Raw genomic sequence first — 18,094 nt, 5'->3', positions numbered from 1 at the left:
CTCAGAGTGTGACAACTAGTTTATTACCACTGAATCTGTTCTGTCTGAAACTGGCAGAAATGAGAACGGGGAGATTGCTCCCCTCAGGTGACTGGGTAGAAGGAGATTACCAAGGAGAAGACAATAGTTGAATCCTGATATTACTATGACTCAACCTCCATCAGCTGACTGACCACCTAGAATAAGTATACTGGAAACAAGTTTGCAAAGGGAAACAGCTGAACAAATAATGTGAAGGCAGTAAGTGCCAGATTGTATCATTCTTACATCAAAATATTTTTCAGTTGACTTGGTACTACAGGATATACAAAGACAACTGAGACATGGCCCCTGCCCTCATGATGCTTATAATTCAATATGGGAAATAAGACATACACGAATCACATGACAACCAACAGAAGCACACATAGATCAAGAAGAGAAATTTGAACAAAAATACCATGGGAATTCAGAGAAAAGACTTTTGCCTGGTCGGGATTGGGAAAGACTTCTTGAAGGCCTTTTGTATGGAATTCAAATTCCATTTGTATGGAATTTTGAAAATACTGTATTTCAAAAGACAAATATGAGAGACCCTCCCTGGTGTTTGCCTCCCAGTGTTGTTACCTTCCCAACTCACTTCTTGGTTAGGAGAGCCAGCCTCCCAGTTTAGAGAACACGCAAGGCATTCATTTCTTTAGTCTTTGTTGAAGCAAGAGTGTGGTCTTTTGACTCAGTGGTGAATGGTACTGAAGAGACATTGGATATGGGGCCTTTGGGAAGAGGTTTACTTCCTGATTAGAAAAAAAAAAAAAGAAACTGTGCTTCCTTCCTGGCTTGAACGTTGTCAGACAAGGATGTGAAGCTTGGAGGAGCAGTAGCTACAATCTTGGTATCTGGGGGGAAAGCAAGAGAATTGCAGGGAAAGCAAGAGAATTGCAGGGAAAGCAATTTTCATCCAACACATAAAAAACCAATCCCAGAACTCCCTACCTTTCAAACTTCTTTTTATGTGCAATGACAATTTTTTATTTGTTAAGCCACTTTTATTTGCATATTCTGTAACCTGGGGCTGAAAGCATCCTAAGTGAAGCACAAAGATGAGGGAAATTCATTCAGACAGGGAGAACATAAGGAGCAAAGAAATTCACTAAGGGCAAGGAGAGCGTTCTTATTTTGGCAATTGCTTATAGTATATGGACAGGGCTACCATGAAATAAGGTTGGAGAGTACAGGCCAAGTTCTGGAATAATTCCATGACTAGGATAAGGAACATGATTTTATTTTGAAGGCAGTGGTGGGGAGATGTGGAAGGCACTTAAGCAACTTATTGCCTTGGTCAGAGCAGTGCAGTAAGAAAGTTAATGCTAGAGCTGAGATGTAGAGGAAGGGTTGGACTCGAGAGAGTCAGAGGTGGGGAAAACATGTAGGATTTATTTTGCAGAGAATCTAACTCAGGGATTATCAAGCACATCTTCACATTATTCTACCCTGAGGAGGTTTTAAAAAATACTGAAATCTAGATTCCTCCCTCAGAGCTACTGATTCAGTTGGTCTGGGATGGGAGCCGGCATGGTTTTGCTGCTGCTGCTGTTGTTTAAGCTCATCATATGATCTAACGTGCAGCCTTAGTGCAGCTGAACTGGGACTGTGGCAAAGGAAAAGGAGACAGACATGGGAGAGACTGTGGAAGGAGCTGGATAAGATATAGGGGACATAGGAGAGGAAAGAGTCAAAGATCTCAAAGACTCCTTTCAAGATAGGATGACTAGGAGAATGGCAGTGCCATTTACAGAAATGGAGAAGCCAGGAGAAGAAGCAAGTTTAAGGAAGAAAAGTTCAGTTTGAGAAATGCTGAGTTTGAAATGCCAGGAGCAAGCACTGTACTCTAGAGAGAACTAAGCTAAAATTACAGTTTGGAATCACCTACACTGGGGAATTACTGATGCTTTCAGAGATGGTGATTTGCCAGGGAGGGAATGTCAGAAGAAAGAAGAGGACCAAGGATAAAACCTCGAAGAACATTAAGGAGAAAGGATAAGGAAAGAACACCCCCAAAGAGGATTCACTTTGCGGAGTTGAAATCTAATCCCTTTCATCCACTTAGACTAACATTGATATACAGATACCTGGTGGCGATTAGACCTCAGGATATCAGACTGGCATTGTTGCAGATTAATTCAGGAAAGCTGTCCCCCCTTCCTATCTAGCAATATGCCTGAGCAGTAACATGAAGTTATCTGTCCTGCTTCTTCACAGTAGAAAAAATAAAGTGAATTTAATATTAAACTGTTAAAAAAACAACGAGCAAAGTTTTTAAATTATATTCTTAAATAAGTTTCATGCCTTTAAAAAAAATTAAACTTGTTTATATGCCCCACCAATGAGGCCACATGGTCTGATAAATAGCTGATTAGGATTGGAAAGCTGAGATTTCCTCCTTATAAACACTTAAAAATATCTGAAACTCTTTCTTCATCTTCATGAAGAATTGGACAAATACAAATTCCAGACCTGTCCTATTGGTTGTGGTAGTAAATGTGGTAATACTTAGCACCAGTGAGCAAAAATATTATTGTGTGGATCATTGTTATTTAATGACATTCATATCTATCTCTTAGTTATTAGAATTACTAAGATATTTAATCTTGATTCAGTTAATATTATTAATTATAGTGTATCAGTATCGTGTAGATAGATCTATACTTTTCTTTTATAAAACCCCCCTTGGAACCAGACTGATTTCAACAGGGTAGATTCATCCTGCCTCAGATTATATGGAAATTGTTTCTATTATCTTGCTTTCCCTCAGCAAACCATATAATGGGTATAAAAGGTGGTGGTGAGGTTTGTGGGGTAATAGAGAAGACAATCATTGGCATATTTGTGAAAGTAGAGTTCCAGGCAGTGTCTATTAAGGTAAAGGAAGAAACTACTGAAGTTATCAGACACTTTCATACTTAAATTTTAGTATGAATTCAGATTTCTCAAACTTTGAAGGAAAGGTCTAATGAGAAATAACTCATGGTCCTTCTTTTACTGTTTGGTAGTAATTACTTCAATGTAAAATGTTCACAAACCTGAACTTCTTCAGGCAAAATTTCTAGTTAGGTTTTCTATCTGGGATAAATGTACATTTGCTTAAAATCAGTCACCCAGCATCCAAAATACAAAAAGAAAAAAAAGAGTTATGGCTACAGTGAGGGTTAATTACCTTTACTTTTCAAATGAAGTTGTGATAATGTTTATACTGCTGAGAAAAAGATAACTAAATTCATGAGTTTCTCTGGAGCCTTCTTATGTTCATGCATGACCTTGTAGGTCCTTTCCAACTTCATGAGCCTAGGACTCCACAATGAATTGTACCTGGAGTACTTTCACTGATACCTCAAGCGAAGCTTGGCTGAATTTCAGCTTATTTTCTACTTTCAGAAGTACTTACATAGTTTCATATAGTGAAATGTGTTTAGCCATTAAAAATCACAGTTTTTTAAGGAAAATGAAAAGTCCCCCCCCACACACACAAATACCCACATTAAATACACGGTGCTACTGTTGTTTTATCTAAACATCTATTAAATAAATTCTAAAAGTTTTGAATCAGTTATAATGGTTAACTCTGGGAGACGGAATAATAGATGATTTTTAAATTTTCTATTTTATATTTTCTGTTAATTTCATAGAGCATGTAGAACATATTATGATCACAAAATTTGTTGATATATTGATGTAGTTTACCCAAATCTTATTTATAATCAATAACCATAGATACTATGGGGAGTTATCACCACCTAAAACACAAACACACACATTAAGATAGGGATAAATACCCTAAAGAAACATTAATATTATTTTGAAAAAGGTCATATAGAAACCCTGAAGTCAACTTTCCCTGGGCTTGAACTTCACAGAGCAAAGATGGTAACACTTGGCTAGGGATATAAAATTATACAGATATTGCAGCTTTGTTTGGGTGACTTGGAAGACAGAGATTAGCAAAGGACAAGTTTCCATTTGGAAGGGACTTTGTTCTCCATAATTCATGAGTTGATTTTAAATAGGCCTAGATGATTTTTCATCACTTGAACAGGGTTCTCCGTCAATCAGATGTCAGACACTCCCATCAGTGAAGGACAGGTTTCCCCAGCTGGTCATAACCAGACATTTTCAGGTGGGAAGAACCACATGACAGCCACAGGTCTGCTCTTGGGTGGTCTGCACATCTTCTTGGTGCTGAGCAGAGACCTTGTGAAGCAATAAGAAGAGATATTCTTCCATAGCTGGTGCTAAATGAGTCTTCAGGGTCTCATCCACCAGAAAGAAGAAAAAAAAGACAAAAAAGTATGCCCCCCCCATTCTTTAGACACAAAGGTAGGACGATTCTTCCACTTATTTCTTTCAGTATGGCCTTTTGTGACTTTTTCCTGTAGAAGTCTCCCTTAAATGGTTGCTTGATCCAGACATGTCAAGCACATTCTAGGGAAAGCCTCACCCAAGACATGTAATTCATTTACTGAGTCAAAATGGGTCCAGCTTTTTAGCACTTAGTGAGGAAAAACTCCCTAGATTCAGCCTCCATGATTTGGGAGATTCAGATGACAAAACTGTCCTGTGTGGATTGTTAGAGATGAAGTTTCAGAACCTAGCTGAGGAGGAGTGAGTTATGCAGGAGAGGAACATACAGATTAAACATCCACTGTCTTTGCCTCAAAGTACGGATCATGGTTGAATTTTAATATTCATAAATTATGTGTTTACTGTCAGGCTCCCTGCTGAACTGAGCTTCATGAGGGCAGGGACTAAGTATTCCTTTAAGCTGAGCACAGTGTGCTGGGCACACTACAGGCATTAAAAAAATATCCACTGAATGGATAATTCTGGCCTGAATGAAAATAGTGGTCAGAATGGGAATAGTAAGCAATTTCATGTGCAAATAGTTATCTAGTTATCTAAATTACCAGAAACATCATACAGAAATCTCTGCACATGCGAAGTACCCTGTTAATGGGTAAGATAGGAGCCAAAAATCTTGAATATGTTTCCTCTGAAATTCAGTATGTAAATTTGATTTATATACTAATCATTAATAATAATAATGATAATTTTTATCATTTCTGTCATCCAGGCCCTATACTAAGTACCTTGCCTAATAATCTCATGTAACCCTCCTAATGAATACCTGAGTTATCAATTACAGATAAGGCGATTGTGACTCACAGTGGCTAAGTGACTTGCCCAGTGTCCCACAGTTCTGATACCTACTCAGGTCTGTCCCACCCCAAAAGCCTGTATGCTTAAGCACAATGCTATACTCCCTCTCAATTGGATTTGCATTAAATATCATACATTATTAAAGATTTTACATTTATTCATTTATTTAGGAAACTTTTACTGAGTGTCTAGTATGTATAAGGATTGGGGATTAAAAAATTGAGGTAAAGATACTCAAAGGGCTCACAGTAATGATGGCAGGAAGTCTAAAATTTTAAAGAAATAATTGCAATGCTATGGTAGATCTATTTGCTAGATATGTGAACCACAGATGGGATACGGTCAGAAGAGGTTCTCAGAGGAGTTGACTCTTAAAATAAGCCTGGAGCTTGGATTTTGACATGCAGATAAAGATGGGGAAGGCAGTCAAGCAGAAGGATCGAGCATGGCATTGCTTAGGTGCTGCAAATATTTGTCATGATTGTATCAGATGGTACAAGTTGCAGAGGGAAAGAGGGCGAACCAGAGCTAGGCTCCTCTAAGTCAGTGGTTTCCAAAGTGTGGTCCCAGGACCAGCACCATTAACACCACTTGGGAACTTCATAGAATTGCCATACTTGATCCATACACCTGGTGAATTGGAAACTCTAGGCTGGGGCCCAGCGACCTGTAGTTTAACAATCCCTCCAAGTGAATCTAACTGGGAACCAGTGGTCCAGGTCACAAGTAGCCAGTAGTCAGAGAAGGCTCTGTAAGTTTTTTCCTACACTGTTGCCTAATTAGAGCAAATTACCTTTGATTGCCAAGGCAGTGGGATTTTCTTAAAGGCAAGTGCAGAAGTCTTTTAACTAGATTGTTAGTCTTCAGCATTTGTTTTTGAAAGTAGCAGTTCAATGACCATTTATAAGGCATAGCAGAACATATAGTTTCCAAACCCCTGTTTGTGATCTGCATGTGACCTAAAAATGCTCTCTCATTGTGGGCCATTATGGGAAGAAAATGAACTTATATGATGCAAAAACAGTAGGATGGTTTTATTGCTCTTTATATGACAAGTTTGAGGAAAATGGCAAATAATACTTTTAGTTTATATCCAGCCATAACAACTTATTTCCAAACATTAAATTATAGTCTAGCAAAATGAAATAGACCACATGGTCACTTCTTCCTGGAATCTTCTTTTAGTAGCAGTTTTTAAATGTGCAAGCTCAGCTAATTGAAAACAGAGAAACAGTTTTATTCCTCAGAGATTTTTGAAGTAACATCTGATGGTTTACAATACTGGCTGTACAGCTATTGGGCTGAGAGTGTCTTCATTTGGTCTGCTGACCTCTAAAGATGATTCAGTAAGCAAGAAACCTAGAGCCATGAACTCTGCTTTGATAGACTCACCAGATAAAGATAAGCAAATAGCAAGTGAAAACAAAGTGAACAAAATTACTGAGACTGATTATGGCCAATGTCCATTACCAAAGTAACAAATCAAAAATGGAAACCCACTGTAATGGTTGTTTGTTGTCATGTAAACCAAACACCAAGCTGAGCAAAAGAGGTTTTTTCTGTTCAACTCCTTGTTTGACATTGACATACGCATATCTTGTGGCTTTTACCAGGCACTATCCATCCACTGCTGCATATTCTCACTGTCTCTTGGCTTATCTAACTCTATCCACATTAAGACTCACCGCAAGTACGTGTCCTCTGAAAAACCACCCTTACTAGTTAGTCTGATCCAATAGTTCTGCTGTAGGAATTTCTATTTATTGTTTATACCAGTATTTCCCAAATTTCATCCAATTTTATATTACCACCTTTAAGAATTTTGTTATGATATACCACGTGTTCTGTTGTTTACATGAATAGTTTCTTTAAATTGATTCCCTTTTTGCTAAAAGAAATGTATACAAAATTAACTTGATATTGATACTGTAAGTGGAAAACCAGCATTTGTCAAACAATAGAAGGCACACATTTAATACACATTGAATATATAGCTATTTAAGTAAAAAATATTTTACCCATGTAGCACTTTAAATGATCTTGCTTATTTCCAGTTGTCTTCCAATAGAGTTCAAGACAAATTCTATAATATCTTATGGCATAGATTCTCAAAGTGTGGGTCCTGGACAAGCAGCATTGCAACCTTGTTAAAAATGTAAATTCTTGGGCCTCCCTGGTGGCGCAGTGGTTGAGAGTCCGCCTGCCGATGCAGGGGATACGGGTTCGTGCCCCGGTCTGGGAGGATCCCATATGCCGCGGAGCGGCTGGGCCCGTGAGCCATGGCTGCTGAGCCTGCGCATCCGGAGCCTGTGCTCCGCAACGGGAGAGGCCACAACAGTGAGAGGCCCGCGTACCACAAAAAAAAAAAAAAAAAAAAAAAAAAAAAAAAAAAAAAAAAAAATGTAAATTCTTGGGCCTAATCCAGCATACTGAATCAGAAACTCGAGGGGCAGGGCCTAGCAACTGTGTTAATAAGTCCTCAGATGATTCTGATACATGGGAGAGTTTGAGAACCACTGGGTTAAGAAATAGATTTTATTGGGGAAATTCATATCTAAGGGTCAGCAAGAAGCAGCACTGGTTCCCTGTTACTCCCATCATCTTCCAGAGAGGTGCTGGGCCAGGTGCTGCTGGACTCACAGTGGGTCTGTGGCTGGTGGAGGGACCTTGCCCCATTTTTGCTCTTTCTTAAAAGGCAAGCAGGCGAGCAAACTTGTAAGCAGGGAGACAAGACAGTTTGGCTTTGGGTGCAGCTATTTCCAGGAGTTGTCTGGGAAAACCAGCTACCCAGCATGTATGGGAAGTTGCATCCACCTCTGCCAGGAAGCAGGAGCCTTCATTCCCATGGAAAGCTAAGAAGCTCAGGTGTGGCCTCATCGTTGGAGAAAGGAGGCACTCCAGAATCCCAGCAGCCTCACTGAACATTCTCAGGCAGCTCCCAGGGCCGTTTTCAGGCATTCCTGCCCAGAGACACCCACTGCACACTTTGGGAAACACCAGCCTCTATCAATTTACATTGAGTTCTCTGTGGTATTACACTCAAACAGTTAAGTAGCTCTTCTATTAGTATTTAGTTTCAAAAACTTCTTGTGTTTGGCCTCTAAGCTCTTTCCTTTGTCTTCTCCATGGTACTGAGGTGGGTATTTTGTAGATGCCCGGTAAGTATTTAGGGCCATAACTTTTTAGAGCTAGGAGGGAATTCAGAGATTATTTAATCCAACCCCTCATTTTCAGATAAGAACACTGAGGCACAGAGAAGTTAAATGCCTTGCTCAAGTTCACACATTTAGTTAGTAGCAGACAGGGTGAAAATCCATGCTTTGATCCTCAATGAGGCATTCTTCCAATATTCAACAATAATCAATCAATATGGTCTCTGTATCAGACATGCATGGTACATCCCCTGAACATTACACCCGTACCAACATATAGAAGCATAATATATGTGAGGTTTCTTTAAATTTACTACAATGCTCCCTCCTCTAGGAGTATTTACTAAGTGTTTATCTTGCCTATGGAGGAAAGTTATTTATAAGTAACTTATAAAGAGGACTTACTTGACTGGCTGAGATGATTTTTCTTCTGAATTACATCCTAATATGTATAGCTTTCTTGCTCTCAGCTTATTCCACTTGGAGCTATGCCTAGCACAATTTACGTCTATGAACTGCTGAACATTTAAGCAAATTAAGTGTCCAAAAAATCAAACACAAATTGTATCTTGGTGATTTATGCCTTCATAAAGCAAAACACATAGAGTGTGCCGAGTACAGGCCAGATTTATAGCTCCACTGGTTAGAGAAAATGAATAGACATCTTCTAGAGAACATGTCGAGAATCGCACATGTGTGTTTAATTCTTGACCATGGGGATTTTTCCCCAGTGATATTTATCTTGCAGATCATCTTTAATGCTAATATGCAATGTAGGCTAGGAATGGGAAAGATATATAAGAATTCTGGATGGAGATTTAGAAGCTAGTGAATTTTTACCAGAACCCAGAAAAGGCGGGCAGTTGAGCAACTCTGGATCTTCCATCTCTAACCTAACACCCTCAGATTGTGCCGTCTTCTTAGTGTAAGCTAAGCAATTTCACTTAAATACTGGAAGATAGAAAGTGAGAAAAAGATCAAGAATAAACCAAAGAGGCTAAAATAAGACTCAAGTCTCTACTAAAATATTTCTGGGACCTCATGACCTTTACACATAAAGTGTCTGAGAGTGCAGGGAACAAGCATATGTGCATTGAAGTCAGAGAAACAGGTTTGAATCTCAGACTCCACTTACTGGCTGTGAGCACCTGTTCCCTTATCTATAAATGGGATTAACAATATCTACTTCAAAGAAGTGTTGTTTGAATTAATAAGATAGTGGTTGTGTGGTAGACAGCCTCTAAGATATTCCCCAGTGTTTCTCACCTCCTGGGATTCATGTGCTTCTCTCAGGTATGAACTGAACCTAGTGACCCCTTCTACTTCATGGAATGTGGCAAAAGTGATAGTGTCACTTTCAAGATTTCATTTACAGAAAGACTGTGACTTCATCTTGCGTGCCCTTTCTTGCTCACTTTGATGGTAGCCAGCTCTCATGTTGTGAGCTGCCCTACAAGGGACTCAGGTGGCAAGAATCTGAGGTACACCTCCAGCCAACAACCACCGAGGAGCTGAGGCCTTTGGTCCAACAGTCTGGGACGAACTAATTTTTGCCAATAACCACATGAATGAACTTCAATGTGGATCTTCCCAGCTGAACTTTAAGGCAATAGGGAGTGAATACCTTGATTTTAGCCTTATAAGAGGCACTAAGTCACACCAAGATTCCTGACCCACCAAAACTGAGAGACAATATTTGTTGCTTTAAGATGTTAAATTTTGGAGTATTTTGTTACACAGCAATAGATAACTAATGCAGGTTGTAAAGTGCTCAGCACAGTACATGGCACATAGTATATTCTCCATAAAGGATGTCTATTACTGTTGTTATTAATGGTTTTGTGCACATGAAGATCACATACTGATAATTTAATCACTCTACTTCTCTCTAGACTTCCAAATAAAGAAGGTTTAGAACCACAAAGAGCCTTTGCTAATTTATGGACAATGTCTTAACCTAAAATATAATGAGCATTACTCCTAGAAGAGCAGAGTTTCTGAAAGCAAGGTATAAAGTAAGGTATAAGGCATAAGGTAGAATGTCACCTCGAGTTGAGAGTCACTATCTTGCAATATGTCCCAATCCTGAGGTACTCAGGGATAAATTTGTCCTATCTGAGCTGTAGAAGGGAGATATTTTTACTGCAATTCACTGTGGCTAAAATTTCAGGTAGCTGCAAAAGAGTCAATCTTGTAGAACATGCTTAATTAAAAACCTGACATTCAGACCCTACAGTATGTTTTCTTTTGGAGAAAAGCCACACTATAATTGAGTACTGGACAAACAAAGATATTTCAGTCCAAGGTCAAGTTGTTTATTGTTGTTATCAAAGTCAAGTGAAATTTACCCTGAAAGAATAACCAGAGATGTGGAAACAGATTTATTTATGTACAAGTATGTTCATTGCAGCATTACTTACAAATATGAAAAAAAAAAAAGGGAGACAGCCTAAATGTCCAACAACGGGACTAGCTGAATGATATGTGGTGTGTCCATACGTTAGAATTCTATGAGGCTGTTAAATATGTTTTATAGGACTATTTACTGATCTGGGGAAATGCTCATAAAGTATTAATAAAAAATGGATATGAAACAGTTTGAATGGTATGACCCAAGTTTTGAAGGAAAAAAAGCATAATTGTGTGCATATGTGTGTATGTGGGTGAATGAAAGAGTTTTCCTAGCTTTTTCTCTTTCCAACCTTCCTGCCTCTGTCCCCAATACACAGTTTACTTCCATTTCCTGCCTAAATAAGTCTTGTTACTCTTGCTGTTGTTGTTGTCAGAAAACAGAGAAGGATAGGAAAGAACAAAGGAAGAGGGAAGGAATTTGCAGAGAGAGTAATTCAATTTACGTAGTGTGGGAGGAGGGAAGGGAAAGGATCAATAGCAGTGAAGTGGGCTAAAGGTAGACATGGAGCTGTTGAAACTGTGCTTCTTAATTGCAAACCCCTGATACATGGAACCACTGGGTTACGCTTTCAGAGGATGACATTAAGAACAGAAAAGACTGAGTGTCTGTATCCCTTTGTTAGCCTCTAGGGGGTGCCCAAGACCCCCTCCATATCCCAATGCCGTTCTCCCCCAAAGGTGTCTAAATTAAAGACCAGAGGCTGGATATTGGGCCCTTGGTGCCAGAAGGTTATTCTTCAGTGTAAAAAACAAACAGTTTAAACCAGTTGCTGTGGACCATGACTTAATCTTCAATTCATTTCTCCACTTTCTGACATGTAGTTGGTGCAATAAGGCTAGCTATGTCTTCTACATGGGAAGTGCCCTGCAGGGGAAGGCCCAGGGTCGAGCCACCCGGGGCAGCTCAGCTCTAGGCCTCGTGAAGAATTTCTCTTCTCTTTGTTATGTTCTTCCTGTGCTCTTCTTTGCTTGTGGCTCCTCTTTACTCAACAGTTAATTGATAAACACTAGCAATGCATCTCAACTGAGCAGCAGTACCAATGACTGAGAATCTGGTCACATCTGGGGATCTTGATCAAACACAGAGTCTGATTCAGTAGGTCTGGGGTGGGGCCTGAGATTCTGAAATTCTAATGAGCTTCCAGGTGATGCCACTGCACCTGGTCTGTGGATGACACCTAGAACATCAAGGCATAAGGACTGAGATTAGGCTGTGTGCATAGAGGAAATGGACCATGGTCTAAGGAGGCTGCCCCATCTGCTTTTAGTGTAGACCTTGGACTAAAGGCACAGAAGGAGTCTTTGAGGTTTCCATGTGATTCTATCTAGATCATCAGGTCTAAAGATTCTAAATGAGGGTGTAGCTTTTAAAAATTGTAATACTGTGAAAAAGATTCTAATACTGAGTAAAGTGTTTTTGCCTAGAGTGCCTGCCCTCCATATTTCCTCCAGGAACTGAGGGCTGCAGTGGAAATTAGATGATTCCATGATTCAGTGGTTATTTTACCATCAGCTGGTGGAATCATAGATGCTTTAAATTTTCTCCTTTATGCTTATTTTTTTCTTATTTTCTCTAATAAACATATATTACTTCTTAATTGAAAAAGAAAGGTAAAATTTCTTAACTGGTTTCTTATTGCAGAATCTCTTTGGTTTTATTTACAAAATGCAGATGATTTTGTTTCTTAGAAAATGACATGTTCTTCATTTTTTTTTTTTTTTTTAATCTTTGGTTTCTGGGATCAGCTAGTGATCGGCTAAAAAATCAGTACAACAAATATGATGGTACTGGTTCAGCTTGAAAAAGAAAAGACTCAAGAGGAGTTTTCAGCATTATCAGAGTTAAGTCCATAGAGGACAGAGCCTCTTTGCTTTTTTTGCCCATTGAGGAAAGAAGGAAATACCAGTTTGTATTTTAGCAAAAGGATTGAGATTAGCATTGGAAAATCATTCCCCATTGGTCAACGTTCTTAAATAGAGAAGTGGGATATCAAGGGAGATTTGTAATCTCTGTCCTCACAGACCTTTAAAAAAATCTATATATGTGAATTATCAAATTTTTAGATGCTGTGTGGGATATGTAAAATCCCCAAGTGATATATCCTTCTCATATACCATATTTGGGCCACTTCCATTTGCCAAAAATAAGTGTGAAGTCAGAGGGTGCAAATTAATGCTAGTAATTACAAAAGAAAAATGTAGATAGAATCCCAGCTGCTGCTATAAATAGCTTAAATAATGCAATCCAGAAGCAAATATAAGTGATTTTTGGTTAACCACAGGTTGGGATTACCCACACCACTGCTCTATTAGTACAGGTAATTGAAAATTGACTCTCTAATCAGTCCCTATTTCTTTTAATTCAGGTGAATTCCTCACCAGGTCCAGAGGAATACATTCTCTGTCCTCACAAAGCCCCTTGTGCCCTGAAGTTCCTTTGGTTATGATTTTGAAAGGTGACAGATTATTGACACAGAAAAAGTATTCAAGGCAAAGAAGTTAAAATTTCCCCTTTGTACCAACATACTTCTATTAAAACTTAAGTAAACTTCTAATTTTATTGAATTAGTATGAAATCTGTAATTGCTTTGGTCTTTCTGGGACCTTATGAAAGACTGAAAAAATAATACCATCTTCCTGTTTTCCTAAGGATCTGTATCACCATGTTTATGACATGCTGATGCCATCCTAATTGTGGGCAGTGGTGTATCATAGTAAACACTGACTCATCATATTCTCCATCTCATCACAGACCTGATCCTCCTGATCCCATCTCAGTGACAAGTGCCACCAGCAACCCGCCATCAAGGCTGACATTTGAGAGCCAGCTTTTTCGCTCACTCCCCCTCATATACCACATCCCATTAATTACCAAGCCCAGCCCATACTACCTCTTAAATATCTCTTCAATCCATCTTCTTTGCTCCATCCCCACAAACACCTCCCTGGTCTGACTCCTTCTACAACTCCCTAATGGGTCTCTCTGCTTCCAGGCTCACCATCATCTCCCCCTGATCCAATCCAGGCTATATATGCCAGAGAGATAGGTCTTTCTGTATCTCAGATCTGATGGTGCCATGCACTGGTTTAAACCTCTTCAGTTAAAGACCACACGCTGTGTGATTTCAGAAGCCGAACATAGATTGGTGGCTGCCTAGGACTGGTGGGACTGGGGGAAATGGGGAGTGACTACTAATGGGTATGGGGTTTCTTTGGAAGGTGTTGAAAATGTTCTAAAATTGATTGTGTTGATGGTTGGACAACTCTCTGAATACACTAAAAACCATTAAATTGTGTACTGTAAATAGGTGAGTCATGTTACATGAATTATATATTCCAAAAAACTGTTATTTTAAAAAATAACACAACTCTTCAGTGGCTCCTCATTGTTCTTCATATAAAGTCTGAGATTTGTTGACAGGATCCATGATGGTCTTAAGGATTTATGCTCAGCTTCAGCTTTATTCGTGCCCTATGCCCAAGTACTTTAACCATCTTGAGTTACTTTGGCATTACCTTAACTTGGCATGCTCTGTCTTGCCTCTGGATTATTGCACTTCTTGTTCCCTCTGCCATCCTCCCCACACCAATCCCCCCAACTTTCACATGGATAATCCTACATATTTTTAATGCTCAGGTTACTTATCATTTACTCTAGGAAGCTTCCCTGAATCTTGCTATTTTGATGCCCCTTGTGTGAGTTCCCTGATCTCTATATTTATCATATGGGTGTGCATTTGCTTATTTTCTTTTCTAAATACTCTCTAACTGTAAGTTCAGTGAGATGTCAGGGACAATGTCTATTGTGATCACTCAGAGTCTAACACAGTGCCTGTACATATTAGGTGCTAAATAAATAAGTTGAGTGAATGAATGAATGACATATTCAGGTTTTGTTCAAAAGATAACATTTTTTTTTCCCACCAGAATTGTGTTACCCAATGTGAAACTGACTTACTGAACAATGGTATATACATGTTACTTCCATTTTTTCACCAGCTATATACTAGAAGCTCTTTGCCATTTTCATACCAAAAAAAATCCATCTCAAAAGTTATCAAAAGGCAGTTACCAAAGCCAATGAGTGACTTTTTCTTAGTCCTCATTTTCCCTGGCTTCTTTGCAGCCATGGATGTTGTCCCCTTCTTCTGCCTAAGCCAGTGGTTCTCAAAGTGTGGTCTCTGCATAGACGTAGGGAATAAACATATGGATACCAAGGGAGAAAGAGGGAGGTGAGATGAATTGGGAGATTGGGATCGACATATATACATGACTATTTACAAAGTGGATTGCTAATGAGAACCTACTATATAGCACAGGAACTCTACTCAATGCTCTGTGGTGACCTAAATGGGAAGGAAATCCAAAAAAGAGGGGATATATGTATACATATGGCTGATTCACTTTGCTGTGCAGCAAAAACTAACACAACATTGTGAAGCAACTATACTCCAGTAAAAGTTAATTTAAAAAATTTTTTTAGAAGTGTGGTTCCTGGACGAGCAGCAGCAGCACTACCTAGTACAGTGTTAGAAAGGCAGATTCTTAGGGCTACTCCACACCTACTGTGTCAGGAACTCTGGTGTGTAGGGCTCAGCAATCTGTGTTTTCACAAGCCCTCCAAGTGATTCTGACGCACACTAAAGTCTGAGAACCACTGTCCTAAGCTAATTTGCTTAGGTAAGGTTGCCTTTCCCTTTCATAACAAGGGGTAGAAAGAGTGATCCAGATAGCAAGCTCCCATGGCTGCTCCTCAGCCAGGCTAATTCACAAAAGCTCTATCATTTTCAGCCTATGGTTTTCCTTTGATACAGTATTGGCTACCAGGTATTACATGTTAGACAATGTGGATTCTTGAATGAACAGTTTATTTTCCCTGACCCACTCACAATGGTGGCAAAAAGAACAGGTATACATTACTTAAGAAATTCTCAAATTCACAAACTCAGTATAACCCTTTTATTTATAACCCAAGTCTATCTTTTTTTTTTTTTTTTTGGTAGTACGCGGGCCTCTCACTGTTGTGGCCTCTCCCGTTGCGGAGCACAGGCTCCGGACGCGCAGGCTCAGCGGCCATGGCTCACGGGCCCAGCCGCTCCGCGGCATGTGGGATCCTCCCCAACTGGGGCACGAACCCGTGTCCCCTGCATCGGCAGGCGGACTCTCAACCACTGCGCCACCAGGGAAGCCCCAAGTCTATCTTTTTAAAATCTTACCCTTTATTCTTTGCACAGACCCCTTGCAAACTCTTCCCCAGACCTTCACAGAAGGTGGGGCTAGATAGATCACAGTCTGCTCCATCCCTGATTATGGTTTATTTTATTTATATTTGGTTTTTCCCATCAGAATACCATTAACACAAGGAGGCCCTGAAAGCAGCACCACCAGGTAGAGCAACCTATGCAGTTGACTTCAGCTGGACCCTTGTCCATGAGACTGAACACTGAGTGAAATGATAGAAGTGCCCACTTCTACCTTCTTGAAAATTTCTCTTCCCTTGACTTCTGTGATGGTGGTTTTCTTCCTACACTGACAACTTTTATGCTGGTTCTTCTTTTTCCTCCTATGCTTCACTGGGGACATTTTCCAAGGTTTAATTAGATTTCAATCTTTAATCCATACACACACTGTTTTTGGAGGTATCATCCATTTGGCTATCAGGTCTATTTAAATGATTCACAAAACTATATTTCCAATTCTTCTTCCAAACTTCAAATCCATATAGCCAATTATCTGATGAATATTTCCAACTGAATGTTTTATGATTTCTTCAAATCCAACAATTTCTAAAATCAAACTTATTCTCCCACCATTATGCTGGCATCTCTTTTCAGTTTGGAAAACTTAGAGTTATCCTGGAGCATCCTATTATCCATTTTCACTACTCTGGTCCTAGTAGATATCCAAATAGACTTCTTTGCCTTTGTTCTTTTTTCATACCCCCCAATCCAAATCCATTCTGTTTGGTGTTGCCATTTTACTTCCTTGCTCAAAAATCCTCAAGGGTTGCCCGTTGTCTAAAGATCAAATCCAAAGTCTTTGATCTGACATTCAGGGGACTTTATGAATTTGGTCAAAACTCCATTTCCAACCTCAGCCGCCACTATTGCCAACGTAAACTCTGCTCCTGTCCAAATAGTCTACTGCTCTTAGCACCACCATCACCATCAAACCTAGCAACAGCAGCTAACACTTACTGAGAGTTTACTATGTGAGGCACTATACTAAATGCCTCAACTTCTTCATCTCATTTAATCCTCCTAACTGCCTTGTAGGGCTATTATCATTCTCATTATGTAGATGAGAAAACCAAGAATTACAAAAAGTTAAGTGACTTGCTCATGTTCAAATAGCTAGTAACTGGAAGAGATACAAGTTGAATCTAGAGCTGTCTATGCCAATAGACTGTAAATTCTGTGAAAGTAAGGACTCTACTGTCCAGTGCTTAGTTAGTGTTTGAACCATATGATCAATAAATATTTTTAAATGGATATTAAAATAATTTCAAATTGCATCCTCTTAACTGTTGTGATCCCTTATTCTTGCAGTCCTCTAAATATATCTTTGTTCACTCCTATTTTTATGCATTTTTTTACCCTGTTAACTCCATTTTGAATATCCGTACTGTCATCTCTGTCTTTCCAAATCCTACTCCATTTTCAAGGTACTCATAAAGTCCTCGCATCCTTCACAAATTTTTACCAGTAAATCAGTCCTTTTCTGAATACCTTCAGAATTCTTTTCTTTTCTACTCATTTTATTTTCATCAATTTTGCCTTGTGTGCTTTCTTAATTTTTTATGTTTTTTCACCCAAAAGAGACTATGAGTCCCTCTAGAAGAGAGACTTTGAGCTAACTTTAAATAATTAGCAGAGTGTTAAATGAATGAATCTTTGAATGTCAAAGAAGATTAACCAGAAGTTTCTAAAAGGAGAAAGCAATTTATGCACAACTGTCAGTGATTCTCTGACATTTGAATCATTCTTTATTACTAGTAGTGTATAGTTAGGGTAATACTAATGGTGTAACAGATTTTTAAAAAACACCTCCATAATTTCATTGGCTTAACACAATTGGAAATTTATTTTTCATTCATTTAACACTTAATGCAGGTGGGTGGCCTTCCTCTGCCTACTGATTTCATCCTGTGGTTCTGTATCCTGACAAGAGGAGGGACAGTGGGGGAAGAGGCCAAAGAAGTTTCACCCTCTTATCTTTCATTGGAAAGAACCAGTTGTATGGTCCCACCTAGAAGCAGGAGGTGGAAAAATGGAGTTTCTGGCTGCAACAGTGCCATGAAAGGAGAAGGATGGATGGTGGTAGATTTAGCCATCTGTTTG

Source organism: Hyperoodon ampullatus (assembly GCF_949752795.1).
Source record: "Hyperoodon ampullatus genome assembly, chromosome: 8".
NCBI classification, from domain to species: Eukaryota; Metazoa; Chordata; class Mammalia; order Artiodactyla; family Ziphiidae; genus Hyperoodon; species Hyperoodon ampullatus.
Note: the sequence above shows the minus strand (reverse complement) of the source record.